The 15,461-nt window shown below is 30.6% G+C and overlaps 1 protein-coding gene across 1 annotated transcript in view; it reads right to left on the reverse strand.

Moving 5' to 3' along the window:
* Positions 1-15,461, reverse strand: part of LOC140448794 (uncharacterized) — an 853,042-nt gene that overhangs the window by 828,684 nt on the left and 8,897 nt on the right. Inside the window, exon 3 of the mRNA XM_072541909.1 lies at positions 12,050-12,816. The gene's annotated coding sequence lies outside the window, so the exon portion shown is untranslated. The remainder of the gene's footprint in view (positions 1-12,049; positions 12,817-15,461) is intronic.

Genomic DNA, 15,461 nt, shown 5'->3' on the forward strand with positions numbered 1-15,461 from the left:
AGCAGTAAGGAAGTTTTTAGTCAGAAGTCAAGCAGTTTATTATGAAAGTTAGTAGAAGATAGACACAATTAATTAGTGAAGTCAATTGTTCACAGTTTTAGTAAGTCAGTCAAGCAGTTTTATAAGAAATATGAAAGTTAGTTGGAGTCAGTGAATCAGGTACAAATAGTCAAATTGTTTAATATAGTGAGTTAAATGAAGATTAAAAATTATGCATATAATTAATGCACATTTATAATTATACACAAATAATTATTGAAGATTATAAAAGTATATTGGAAGAAATTAAATTATATTATGGTTGGAGATTAATATAAATCAACTTATAATAATTGGATATTGGTATATTGAAAAGAAGAATAAATATAAATGCTGTTTGCTGGTTTGGTTGGTGGTGTATAAATGCTGGTGAAGAAAACTATATCTTAAATTGGTAGAAGCTGATAATTGGAAAAAGAAATTTCACAAAAACAAGGATAACCGAAGTACCAAGACATTCAGTGGTGATTAGAATATATATAGTGGAAAACAGTTCATTTAGGCATTCAGTGAAAGAAAGGTACAAAGTTTTGTTAATATAATTTAGTTAATGTCATAACAATTTCAATTTTGAAGATAGTTTGTTTAAATTTTAGATTGTCTATAGAATTTAATTAGTTTTATAAGAATATCAGTTTAAAGATAGTTTATTTTAAATTTACATTGACTAGGTTAGATATATATGTGTGTTTCATAATAGTTATAATAAAGATAATTTAAAAAAGTACTTACAAGCTAATTCTTTGAGAACCGCGATAAAAACCCTATATTATTAAAAATACTCATTGCTCATAATTCAAACAAAAAACACATCATAACAATTTGGCACCCAACGCGGTGGCTCTCTATTTAAAAGAATTAGTTTGGGAAGATAAGTGCTCTCATATAATTAAATTAATTATCAGTAGAAAGGAAAAATAATAGATTTTATTATTAATTATATTTGAACAAGTAAAGTCTCAAAATGTCTCAAGGAAAGAAAGGTACAAGAAGCAAAAAGAATGAAGAAGATGTGGAAGTAGAAACACAACCTATACAAGAGGAGAGTTTAGTTCAAGTTCCACAAGATACTGCAGAAATGAATCCAGAAAGAGAGGAAAATGTCAATATGGCAGCTTTGATGTCATTAATGATGCAGATGAACAAGACAATAGAAGAGAATTCAAAAGAAATCAAAGAAGACATAAAAAAATTGGAAGAGAATTCAAAAGAAGTCAAAGAAGACATGAAAAAAATAGAACAAAAAATGGAACAGAATTCACAAGAAGTCAAAGAAGACATGAAAAAAATGGAACAGAAATTGGAAGAGAATTATAGAAAATTAGAAAAGAAAATAGAAGATAATAATAATAAAATTGTAAAACAAATGGAAAAACAAATGGATAAAAAACTTGAAGCTGCAGAAAAAAAAGTAGCAAATGAAATAAAAAGTATACGGAATGACTACAAGAAAAGGATAGACAATGAGAGGACAGAAGTAAAGAGGATTATTCAAGATAATAAAATAGATATAGAACAGAAAATAGAGTTACAGAAATGTAACTTAGAAGTAAAAATTAACGAAGACAGGAGAAACACAGAAGAAAAATTAGACGATATACAACAAAATATCCAAATAAATAGTAATCAAATAAGAAATGTGGAACAGAGAATAGATGATATTTCACAAATGAGAGACATAGGGAGACCTTACTTAAATTTAACAAATGAGACTGGGATTAAATTCTCTGGTAATATAAAAAATTTGCATCCTAGAGTATACATAAATAGTTTAAAACATAAATTAAGATTTGTGAATAATATTAATGATATTAAAGATTATATTAGAATGACATTAAATGACAATGCAGCAACTTGGTTTGCTAGTATTGAGAATGATTTAGATAATTTTCAAACATTTGAAAATAAATTTTTAAATTATTATTGGGGTGAATTAGAGCAAGCCAAGTTTAGAGAAATTCTATATTTTGGAAAGTATAATCAAAATTTAAAATCAAATATGGTAGATTATGCATTGAAATTGATAACAGTTGCAAAATATTTAGAACCACCACTTAGAGAGGATGAAACAGTCTTAAATGTATCTAGACATTTTGATGCTGATGTTGTGCAAACCGTAACTGTACAAAATATTCAAACAATAGATAGTTTTATTAATTTTATTCAAAGAATACAAAGAGGCAATATGACAAGTAATAATAATAACAAAAAAAACAATAATAACTTTCAATATAAAAAAAATGATAATCAACAATATAGACAATCATATAACAATAATACTAGGTATGGTAATAATTTACAAAATTTTAATAATAATAACAGTAATCAAATTAGACAAAATTGTAATAACAATACTAGTTATAATAGACAACATTTTAATAACAGTACTAATAATAATAGACAAGATTTTAACAATAGAAGAAATACAGAGCGACCTAACTATAACAGACAGGTAAATTGTGTTCGAAGGAATAGAAGCTGCGAAGACAGGGAACGAAATAGTACAAGGCAAGAAAATGTGAGTAGAAGTCATAGTAGGGAAAGACATAGGACATCAGATCCAAGTGGTCAGATACAATCTGACAATTCTAATAATCAAAATTTTGTGCAGTAAACTTTCTGAATTACAAGTTAGGCCATTGCTATTATGAAAAACCTTCTGAATTTATTTCTTTAGATGAGGATAAAATTATTGACTCTATTAATTTAATTTATATAAATGATTTGGCCAAAAATAAAATGATTAAAATTATGATAGATACTGGTTCAGAAAGTACTTTAGTCTCGGAGAATTTTATTTTTAATACATTAAAACTATCAGATATAATAAAGATTCCAAAAATTAAAATTGTTGGTGCAAATAATAAGAAGTTGGGTGAAATTGATAAACTAGCCAATTTTAAAATTAATATTCTTAATAAAGAAATTAATATGCAAGGATTTATTGTCAAGGATTTATGTGTTGATATATTAATGGGAAATGATGAATTGGAAAAGAAGAAAGTAAAGATAGATTTTGAAGAAAAAATGGTAACTTTGAAAGGGCAAATAATTAAATTTATGCAGAAAGATGAGGTGGAAGAAGGAATAAGAGTTGATAGGATATTATTAAAAGAAAATAATGATGTTTATGAAGAAGAAATGTATTTTGATGATAGGGATATGTCCCAAAAGAATGTAAAGAATAATTATTGTAGTGAATATTTAAGGAATGGAAATTTTAAGCAGATGGATGCCTACGAGGCGGAGTGCGTAAAATTGGAAGCAAGGAATAATGAGTACATAATGAAGAATAATTTTATTTGTAAAGAAGAAGATATGATAAAAGTTTTAAATTGCCCTGAAGAATATAAATCAATAGTCATTTCCATATTGCAGCAACACAAGGGACTTGTCAATAAAGAAAATAGAATTGCACAAAATTATATCCATAGTATAAAAGTTAAAGAAGAAAAAGATTTTAAAATAAAATCATACCCAATACCATATAAATACAGAGAAGAAGTAAACAAAACAATTAATAATATGTTAGAAGATGGGATCATTGAGAAGGCAGACACACGTTTTATTAACCCCATAGTAGTAGTACGAAAAAGATCAGGTGAAATCAGGTTATGTTTGGATGCAAGGAATATTAACAAGATTACTGAAAAGCAATTTGAAGCACCAATGAGTATAGATGGAATATTAGGAAGAATTACAGGAATGTCATTTTTCACTAAAATCGATTTACAGCATAGTTTCTGGTTAATACCTCTAGAAAGAAAAAGTAGACAGTATACAGGATTTCAGATAGATGGAGTAGTATATCAATTCAAAGTAGTACCATTTGGACTTCAATCATCTTGCAGTGCTCTATGTAGATGTCTTCATGATATTTTGGATCAATATGAACATTTTGTAATTCACTACATTGATGATATATTAATTTTTTCTAAAACGGCTGAAGATCATGAGAAACACCTAAAAATTATAATAAATAGATTAGACAAAGTTGGACTAAAAATAAATCAAGAAAAATGTACATTTTTTCAAAAAGAAGTCATATATCTAGGTTATAAACTTAACACTAAGGAAATCGAAATGGATCCAGAACGGACACAAGTCATTCAGGAATATAAAACACCACACAATTTAAGAACTTTAAGAGGATTTATTGGAATAATTAATTATTATAAAAGGATGATACCAGATCTAAGTATAAAAGAAATTCCATTACTTGAACTACTGAGAAAAGGTGTAAAATGGAGATGGGATCAGAGAAGAGAACTAGCATTCCAAGAAATTAAAAACATTTTTCTGTCAAATTTGAAAATATACTATCCTGACTACACACAGCCATTCATATTAAGAACAGATGCATCAATAGAGAGATTATCAGGGGTATTATTACAAATACATGATGGGGTCGAATACCCAATACAATTCATTTCAAGAATTACAAAGCCACATGAAAAGGGTTACTCAGTTTCAGAATTAGAACTAGCAAGTATAATACACTGTGTCACAAAATTAAGATTTTATTTGTTGGGTAATGAATTTACAATAGAAACAGATCACCAAGCTTTAACATCTATATTAAATAACAAATATGGAAACAGTAGAATACATCGGTGGAGTCTAATATTGAGTGAATACTCATTTGAAATCAAATACATTTCTGGAAAATCCAATATAGTGGCAGATGCTTTATCAAGGTTAGAAAATACATCACAAAAAGGGCAGCGAACAATAAAAATTGGATTAAATCAATTAGTAGAAAGTACTGGATTATATTCTAAAGAAGAAATTATAAGAGATCAGATCAATTTGAGTGAAAAACAAAAAGTCCTTAGGAAAGATGGGGTATATTATAAAATAATAAATGGCATAGAAGTATATGTAATAACTAGAACTTTAGCAAAGAAAATATTGAAAAATTTACATAACAATTATATGCATATTGGTTCAAGAAAGCTATGGATGCTATTTAGGAACAATTATTTTGCAAAGAATGACATAAGTATAGCAAAAGAAATTACTACCCAATGCCCAATATATCAACTAAACAAAGAAAAGAATTAAAAAAAAAAAAAAAAAAAAAAAAAAAAAAAAAACTTACTGATAGATCCATTTTATAGATAGATGATAGATTTCTTTGTTGGAAATAAATTTGACATCATACTTGTTGAATTTTGTACATATGGAAATTGTTTGGTACCATAAAAATCATAATTTGGGGTTAGATACAGAATTGATTGTGTAAATGTCTTTATAAAAAGTGTAAAACTTACCAATTTATATTGATGAAAGTTATTTTGAATGGAAATAATTCCTAGATTTTGTCTATAAATAAACATAACACAATATAGATTATATTTTTAATTAAGGTTATATTTTATTCTCTGATATCGCATCCATTGCTCCATTTGACATGACAGTTTGACCATAGAATAGCCGAACTGTGCTCCGTTGTTCTCTGTTTTGACATAGACAGCGAACAGGGATGTATTTAACACATTTTAAATAATAAAAAAAAAATTGAATTAGTAATTTATTAAATTTAATAAGGTATGAGAAAATTAATATTTAAAAAAATAATAAGTAAATTATTTATTTTAAATATTATTTTGGGGTATTGTGACAATTGGGGTTTATAGAAAATAATTTATAAGTTATATACTACATAATATTAGATATAAAAAAGTATTTGATTATTTTAAGAAGTTATATACTAGAGAATTTAATTAAAATATATTTATGTGAGGGCATTTTTAAGAAATTAGCATATAATAATTGTAAAAAGTTGTATTTTAGTAATTATAATGTGGTAGATAGATTTAAGTGAGCCATGTGCCTAGGCAACCAAAAATACTCTCGAAATTTGACAGATATTTATACTCTGAAGTGACGTTTAAGAATATTTACGAATATAAGTGGGTTATAATAATATATTGTTTGAAATGTGTATTTTATTAAATTAGAATGTTAAGTTACTAATTTAATTATATATTCTGATCTGAAAAGCCTAAATGTAAACAAAATTATTAATAGAAAAGAATGGAATTCTCTGGATCTCCGGAGATGGCCATGTTTGCGAAATGATTTGTTCCAGAAAATTCAGACATGTATTAAATAGATCTAAATAGAACATGATATCTTACGAGATGGTTCTAGAATGTCCAAAAGATATAAATACCCGTGATTTGGATTCAAGATGGCAGTTTTTGGCAGTTTTTGAAAGTTTTTAGTCAGAAAAGTTTTAGATAGTGCAGTCAGAAGAGTTTTAGGCAGTTTTTAGTCATGGAAGTTTTTAGTCTGAAGTCAAGCAGTAAGGAAGTTTTTAGTCAGAAGTCAAGCAGTTTATTATGAAAGTTAGTAGAAGATAGACACAATTAATTAGTGAAGTCAATTGTTCACAGTTTTAGTAAGTCAGTCAAGCAGTTTTATAAGAAATATGAAAGTTAGTTGGAGTCAGTGAATCAGGTACAAATAGTCAAATTGTTTAATATAGTGAGTTAAATGAAGATTAAAAATTATGCATATAATTAATGCACATTTATAATTATACACAAATAATTATTGAAGATTATAAAAGTATATTGGAAGAAATTAAATTATATTATGGTTGGAGATTAATATAAATCAACTTATAATAATTGGATATTGGTATATTGAAAAGAAGAATAAATATAAATGCTGTTTGCTGGTTTGGTTGGTGGTGTATAAATGCTGGTGAAGAAAACTATATCTTAAATTGGTAGAAGCTGATAATTGGAAAAAGAAATTTCACAAAAACAAGGATAACCGAAGTACCAAGACATTCAGTGGTGATTAGAATATATATAGTGGAAAACAGTTCATTTAGGCATTCAGTGAAAGAAAGGTACAAAGTTTTGTTAATATAATTTAGTTAATGTCATAACAATTTCAATTTTGAAGATAGTTTGTTTAAATTTTAGATTGTCTATAGAATTTAATTAGTTTTATAAGAATATCAGTTTAAAGATAGTTTATTTTAAATTTACATTGACTAGGTTAGATATATATGTGTGTTTCATAATAGTTATAATAAAGATAATTTAAAAAAGTACTTACAAGCTAATTCTTTGAGAACCGCGATAAAAACCCTATATTATTAAAAATACTCATTGCTCATAATTCAAACAAAAAACACATCATAACAATATATATAAATATATATATATATATATATATATATATATATATATATATATAATGCTCGGAAAGATTTCCGCAGTTGGTACAATTAAACTTAGAGCTAAGATTATTACTATTATGAAAATTAATATTAAACTCACCAGTCTTCCGGGTTGAACCGTGTCGATATCCATTTTGCCGAGCTTTCGACATCCTCTCTGATGTCTTCTTCAGGGCTTCCGAGGTCTCAGTCTCCCGAGCCCCCAGATACTACTACACTCACTAGTCGCTTCTAGTTCACTACTGTTTGAATTTAATATATATATATATATATATATATATATATATATATATATATATAGATATATATATTCACGTAAATTATCACACCGTATACCTATATATACCTATGAGTCATTATCTATTATATTGGAATTGTTTTTCTGGTTATCTCTGTGTAAAGTTTTACTTATTTTGCGACGTTTTGGCTTCTCCTTTGAAGCCTTTCTCATTAAGGTATCCTCTTTCAATATTTTACTTTCAACCATCTGTAAAAGTTGATCAAAACATCCTTAAACATGCTTTATATTCCATTGGATCTTCCATCCGCAGTTCCCTTATCAATTGAGATGACGCACCGTGACTGTTTCTTCTTAAAAGTCATTTCCTTGTCCACTTCCTTTTCTTATTTAACTCCTCTTCTAGCACATTGCAAGACTTACTGATAACTTCCAGATAAAGCTGATTTAACATTAGTTTTAAGTCCTCACCGGACACAACACATGACGAGCAGTCGGCCATGTTTTAGCTGTCTACTGCCATGGCAATAGTTGGCCCCGTATAAATATCTTCTTATTCAACTAGACTGGCCTCCGACAATTCGCAAGCACGTGATGACAATTGTCCAATGACAATTGTTTCGTCAATTGTCATCGTGTAAACGTGGCTTAAGTAATAGAACTCAAGTAGTCACAGTGAAAAATGTAACGTCAAGGCCAGTTCAAGGTACGATGGGTGTACTTTAAGGCTCAATACTGGCGCCTTTATTTTTCATTATATTTGTAAGTGACCTAAACATGTTTTGTTCAATGCCAGATAAAATTGTTCAGTATGCTGATGATACCAATATGCTCATGTCTCACAGTGAACCTATTCAACTGGTGGAAAATACCAATGCTGCGTCTACTGAATTTAGCACCTATTGTAAAAATATTCAACTGAAGCTCAACGTAACAAAAACACATTTTATGAAAAAAACTGAACTCCAAATTCTGACTTTTATTTACATGTGGATGCCAAATCAGTAGAAAGTTATACTACAACGAAATTTTTGGGAGTAACCCTAGATCATAAACTTACTTGGGGAACTCACGTAAATCGTGTATCAGCAATGTTTAGTACATGTAGCCATATAATGCGCAATTTAAGCGAAACTGTCTCATTTGATATATTGCGAATGATTTACTTTAGTTTAGTCCAGTCTTACTTCAGTATAATCTGTACTTCAGTATGGCTTAATATTTTGGGGTTGCTGATCTCATCTTGAACGGGCATTTATAGCTCAAAAGAAAGTTTTAAGAAGTATGTATGGTGTTCCATTTTCAGATAGTTGCAAGCCACTATTTAAGAAGTCTAATATTTTAACACTACCTAGCCTTTTAATTTTCCAATTAATATTGCACATTGAGGAAAACAAACTTAAGTTTGGCAGAAATGAGGACGTTCACTCACTTGATACTAGAGGTAAATCAAATTTTTGACAACCATTCTCTAGATTAGGTGTATCCCAACATGCACCTCAATATATATGAATAAAATAATATAATAAAATAGTCAATATATTAATTCTCAGTAATTCTTTACATAAAGGTTCAAACTGTGTATTCATTTTTAATGGACAACACATTTTACAGTGTTGATGGATTTTTAAATTTTTAACATTTTTGCAACAATAGTTCTAAATTTGTATTTGTAACTCTTATTTCTTATTTATTTTATTGTAATCAATGTTTTATTTTAATTATGAGCACTTTTACTATATATTGTACTCTTTTGTACTAAAATTTTGACTAGCCCGATAAAATTTATACATTGTTTGTAAAAATTGTGTAAACTTATTTATTTGTGATGAATAAATTCTATCTATCTATCTCTCCGGTTTTTTTTGAGTTTATTTTATAATAAAATTTACGATGATTTGATAGAGCTGTATAATCGTGTTTGTTTTACAAAAAGCTAAACGTTAACTTACTAAATATAATGCGATTACTGTCTTTTTGTGTTCTACTCACATCTGTAAAACCAAAATATATCCAAACGGTCAGACGATACAGATTTAGATCACTGGTCCCTCTAACAGGACTCTCGAGATGCCATGTGTTGGAGTTTAAAAATCATAATATTACGGCTCGCCCTTCAGAGGCGCAGCGTCCGGGATTGGTTTGTTATAGTCTCCCCCTAACCCCAAACTCATTAGAGGAGGGAAGCAGATGTGATTTTCTTCTTAGGGCGTCCTCATCTTCATCTTGGTACCACAGTCGTTGGGGCTTCAACGTCACTGAGGCTATCTTGTGTAACCGCGGATACGTGGGACACACCAAGGGTAGTAGATGTGTTCATTTCACAAAGCTTATTTATAGCTCACAGGCGATACCACTTGCTTTATCTTATAGGGTAGATCTCTCTTCGAGTAGAATTTAGCTGTCTTACCTTTCGACCTGTTACTAAGAGCAGTTGTTTTGGTCCATACTAAATCCCCTTCTTTGAATAGACTGAGTTCCTTGAAACGTCGATCGGCATGTTTATATTTCACTTTTTCGAGATCAAACACGCACTCTTTTCTATTTAAGTTAGTAAAACCAAAGCGAAAACGGTCCATGAGTTTTTAAAAAGTCATTGGGGCTAATTTGAGACTAAAAGGCATCCATAAGTATCGAAAAATCCCAAACGGTGACACAAATGCAGTTTTATCATGGTCAGCCTCCGCGACGTTAACTTAGTGATCCCTTGATCGCAAATCGATGGTAGACATATAAAATATTCGCTTCGCGGCGTGTAATAAATCGTCCATAAGCAGTAACGAATACGAGTCACTAGTACTTACGGCGTTTAAATAAATGTTAATAGTCCACGCAAAGTCTCGTACTACCATCCTTTTTCGACTTCTCGAGAACTCTTTCTTCTAATCGCTTCTTGTAGTAAATACACCATATCCAGCTGGATTGTTTCTGTAAGGCTGCCTAGTTCTAATTGCGCGAGACTAGCCCTATATCGGCAAAAGTAGACGTCCACTATTTTTTTTTTGTCTTGCCCATCGGCAAATAATTCGCGGTAGACAGAATATGCCGGTTTTTTCAGACCAAACGTAATTCTTAATAGGCAAACAAGTTCCTCCCATATCCAAATGGTATATTTTGACGCCTTGATATCATTTTGCCGCGAGATCATCGAAAACCATCGCGATTCCCGGACACGCATTTTTATCAGACACTGATGCACACTCTTTATATATCTCTACGGCGCTAATAGACATTTACGTCAGTGTCATTGTGTCTGTCAAATCGTGAATGGCATTTTGATATGTTGCCACTTTGGAATGACGCCGTTCTAAAAGCTGTTGGGTCTGTTCATTGGTCAACACGACGTTTTGACGTCGAAAATTGTACAAATGATTTTGCATACAAAAATTGTAAAGTACTTGCCAGTAAATAGATATGTCGAATCTTTAATAAAATACCTTTCTGCACACCACACGGTATGGCCCTTGGAACCTTGGAACACTAAAGCACTAAATCACTTCCGAGTTCGACAAAACAGAAAGTTTTAATACGTATAGCCCAGCAAGTAATACTGAAGCAGTCAATTGTCTAATAAGTTAACTAGAAAAAGTGCCCGAGTATCTAACGAAGCCCTTTGTTATTTCTTAACAAACAGTAGGTTCACTAATTAATACAATATGAAATTTAATTAGCGAATCACCTAATTATTTTCAACTTTCATTTAAAGATCCTACACCCAGAGTGGTCCGAATGGTCCAAAATGGTCCGAAGTACTACTACCGAAACTCACTTTCACGTAAACACCGGGCGAAAGCACACTTTTCTACGGCGATTTTTCGTTAGAACTACCGAAACAGAGCAAAACTTTTCACCGATAATTATTTTCAAATAAAAGCCACAAGCTGGGAGTCATTTATTATAACATGAATACGTAAAGTAGTCGAACATATTATTATACTATGATGTTATGCTAATAATAATTAATCTCAGGGTTTTTTGGGTTTATTTTATAATAGAAATTACGATGATTTGAGAGAGCTATATAATCGTGTATCTTTTACAAAAAGCTAAACGTTTACTGACTAAATGTAATGCGAATACTATCTTTTTGTGTTCTATATACATCTGTAATACAAAAATATATACAAAAGGGTCGGGCACCCACACTTATGTCACTGGTCCATCTAACAGGACTCTTAAGATGCCATATGTTGGGGTTTGAAAATCATAATTACGTCTCGCACTCCAGAGGCGCAGCGTCAGGGATTGGTTTGTTAAACTGCTTTTTTTCATATAATTGTTATAATTATTAATAGCTTTTTCGCATTTTTTTTATTGCTAATTGGTTTTCATTATCTGTTTTTATCGTTCTCCACATATAACGATAACAACAGATAATGAAAACAACAAATATTACTTTCATACATTATAATAATATGAATATATAGTAAATATATATTTGTACCTATGAAGCACAAATAAAATTATAATTGTTGTTAAATACAATAAAAGTATGACCTACAATATCAATAAATATTTACATGGCCAAATATCAACGACTTACCTGACAAAGAAACTGAGAAATCGCTTACCTCGCTTAAACAGCTCCATCCAAAATCTGGTCCCAGGAAGAAGTCCATATATTCCAGTTTCTTCTTTCACTCCGGACCATCTTCTAAACCCGGCTGCGACCAACTCATTCTGACATATATCCACACTATCACAAAACAGTTCCTATAAGCCGACCCTTTAGCTGTCAAAAAATGGGAATTTTAAGGTTGCCGAGGTGAACTTCTTTGGTGGTTATGATAATTTATACTTTAACGATAAAACTAACAGTCTGAAGAGGATGCAAATAGGGTAACTAACCTACTCAACGTATCTAGAGGTGAAACGCGGATCTGGTTTTGAAAATCTTTGATTTTATGAAAAATATAAATTAATATTTGTATTTATTTAGTTCAATGTACAATAACTTTAATTTCAAATATTTTTAACAAATAATAAATATATGATTATAGTCGGTATCCACTTCTTTCTTCTTCATTTCAAAATTATCATTTTAGACAGCTATTGAGAAGACTCGGATCAGCCTTGCATAACTAAACCTTGACACCCGAAAGTCTCAAGAATTAGTCAACTTATTGACCCAAAAACTGCATGTGATCCCATTTGACAATCAAATACATTACGCTCTCACTTTTACACCGTATAGATTAATTTAAGTATTAATATTTTAGTTGTACATTATGTATTTCAAAAACTAAGACATGCATTATGGCTAAATTCATATGGTAAGTGTGCATTTCATATCTACACCTGACGTATACTCCTACCTTTACGCGTTAAGATCGACTTTCTGCAACAAAAATAAAATAGTCTGTAGTATACTAGTATAAAATTAATTTAGTAAAAAAATTGGAGGTATATAACAGTTATTTTATTCTGGGAAATCACGATAAAGTTTTATAGTAAACATTAAACAGAATATTTTGATAAAAAAACCTTTATTACTTTTACTCCACACCACTAAACCTTTAAAAAACATATGAACAAATTTAATTTTGTTGAGAATGTCAATTTTGGGACCCCAAAAAGATGCAAAAAAGTTTGCCACTCCTACCCATAGGTTTCGCCCTTAAACACCCTTTGCAGGGTGTTTAAGAGAGCACCATAAACATCGATTTACCAAGAATCTGTACGCCGTAAAATAATTTTTCAAACAAGAAATGTAGCTGAGATAATGTTGAACACATTTTCTGTAAAATGAACCGCCTGAACTTACCGACGATTTTGAATGTCATGTTTTAACATGACATTTAAAATTTATATTAACTCGACGGTAAAATTTCGATATCTGTTGATCAGAGTGACCAATTGACAAAACAGAAAATGAGTTTTAAACATGAAGAGTGCAGCTTTTGTATGCAATTTTTGAATTTTACCGCAAATGAAGTCAGTTTCTATAAATCTGTTAAATAAACAAAGGTTGCGCAATTTTTGCAATTTTTTATGATTCTCATGAGATCAATAAAAACCAGTTTACTCCCCAACTAAAAATTAACAAGACCAGAGAAGATAATACGAATCCAGAGGAGGAATTGAGACAGATTAAAACGATCATAACGGAATCAGCAGTATACGGAATGTAGAAAGAATATAGAACAGCAGCATATGGAAAAAGTAAGCTAGATTTAATGAACTACAAAGTAACAGCAGAGAAGAGAGTGCAAGCGACTAGAACATGCAGAAGAAAAAAAATCTTTTAAAAAACATGGACAAGAAATCCTGAGCATACCATCGGCTGTAGGCAATAGGGGCACAAAAACGGGTAATTTTTTAAAACAGGAGTTTAAAGTTTGTATGTTAATAATTGCATGTAAACATACTGAGTTATACTTGAAAATGCACCATCGAATGCTTATTTTGCAATTGTTTTTGGTGAAATTTGTTATAACTCCGGTTCTAACAATACAATTAAAGTTTACGAAACGTCATTTTGTTCATTATTTTAAAAGGAACAATTTTCATTTCGGTAAAATTAAATATTTTTAATTGTTTAGGATATACAGCATGTTAACAACAACTTATCTGATGGGTTTTTAGCCTGGTATCCTTAAAAAATCAATTCTACGCACCAAAAAACGTTTGGCATTTCTTTCCCCAGGTAGCTGTAGCTTCCTCCGTGGTTGGTGTTAGTTGTTGCCCTGGAAACCATCAGAGTCTTCTAACTCTAATGCCACAAATTGGTTGCATTGCTCCTGTAGTGATCCTTTCCCAAGTTAATATGCTCCTTTTCTAACTTGGCTGCACCGTACTGAAGACGACCAATAGTCAGAAATACGTATATACGGTTGCCTTCCATCGATATACCATTTTTGGTTTTCTGTTTTGCGAGACATGCCATTACTTTTTACTTCTCAGCTAGAAACAAGTAAATCCTTTTCACGCTTGTCAAATAGAAGCAGATTTCAATTATCTTTATTTTTATTAAATAGTTACCTTAGTTAAATTCAGTGTTCGTGCATAAAATTATGTAAGCACCTGCTATTACAATTCATACAGAAGAAATCGACAGTTTTTGTGCTAATATTTCGTAAGTGACGGTCCGACAAATTACATGGTTGCCGGATATACTACTAATCTTTTTTGCTCTATAAATCGCATTTATTTAGTTTTAAGAACAATTAACCTTCGAGTGGTAACGTACGGTCCCTGACACCGACGTAGTAGATTTTTCGCGCTAAAACTCAAATGCGCATATTATGCGCATATCCTCATCACGCTATTCAGTCTTGAAAAATCTGTAGCCGAGTGAGGATAGTTCATAATGTTATTCGACCTGACGCTGTGAGCGAGGTTACCATTTGTGTTATACTCAACGCTAAGTTTTTGTCGTTTTTGTCCATAGTCAATTTAAATAATAGATATTAATTTTAGGAGTTGTATGTGAATATGGCTTACGAAAGAGAACAAATCAGGTTGCAATAACTTTTTGACGAAATTGTTGATAATTCCGAACCGGAACCAGAAGTTGACGACGCAAGTTTGCAAGATGATGATTGTTCAGAAGTTCTAGAATATGATACCAATTCAGAGGAGGATTTCTGTGATGAATAATATGTCACAAATCATGTACCAGTAGATGTAATACCGCGTATACCACGTTTGTTTGGGAAAAATGGAACAAGGTGGAGGAAACATCATGAATTTAAATGTAACGTTCGAACTCGTACTGAAAATCTTCTACCCAATCTGGCAGGACCAAAAGGTGATATTAGGCGAAAATTGGTGATAAAAGAGATTTGGGAATGTTTTTTCACTACAGATATTCTTGAAAAAAATAGTAGAATGCACCAATAAGTTTATAACATTGAAACGCTATGACACAGTCAATAACAGAACGGCTAGGCCAATTGATCTTATAGAATTAAAAGCTCTGTTTGGGCTACTTATCTGGTGCTAACAAAAGGAATCATCAGAATGCTGATTCCTTTTGTTAGC

Source organism: Diabrotica undecimpunctata, chromosome 8 (assembly GCF_040954645.1).
Source record: "Diabrotica undecimpunctata isolate CICGRU chromosome 8, icDiaUnde3, whole genome shotgun sequence".
Taxonomy (NCBI): domain Eukaryota; kingdom Metazoa; phylum Arthropoda; class Insecta; order Coleoptera; family Chrysomelidae; genus Diabrotica; species Diabrotica undecimpunctata.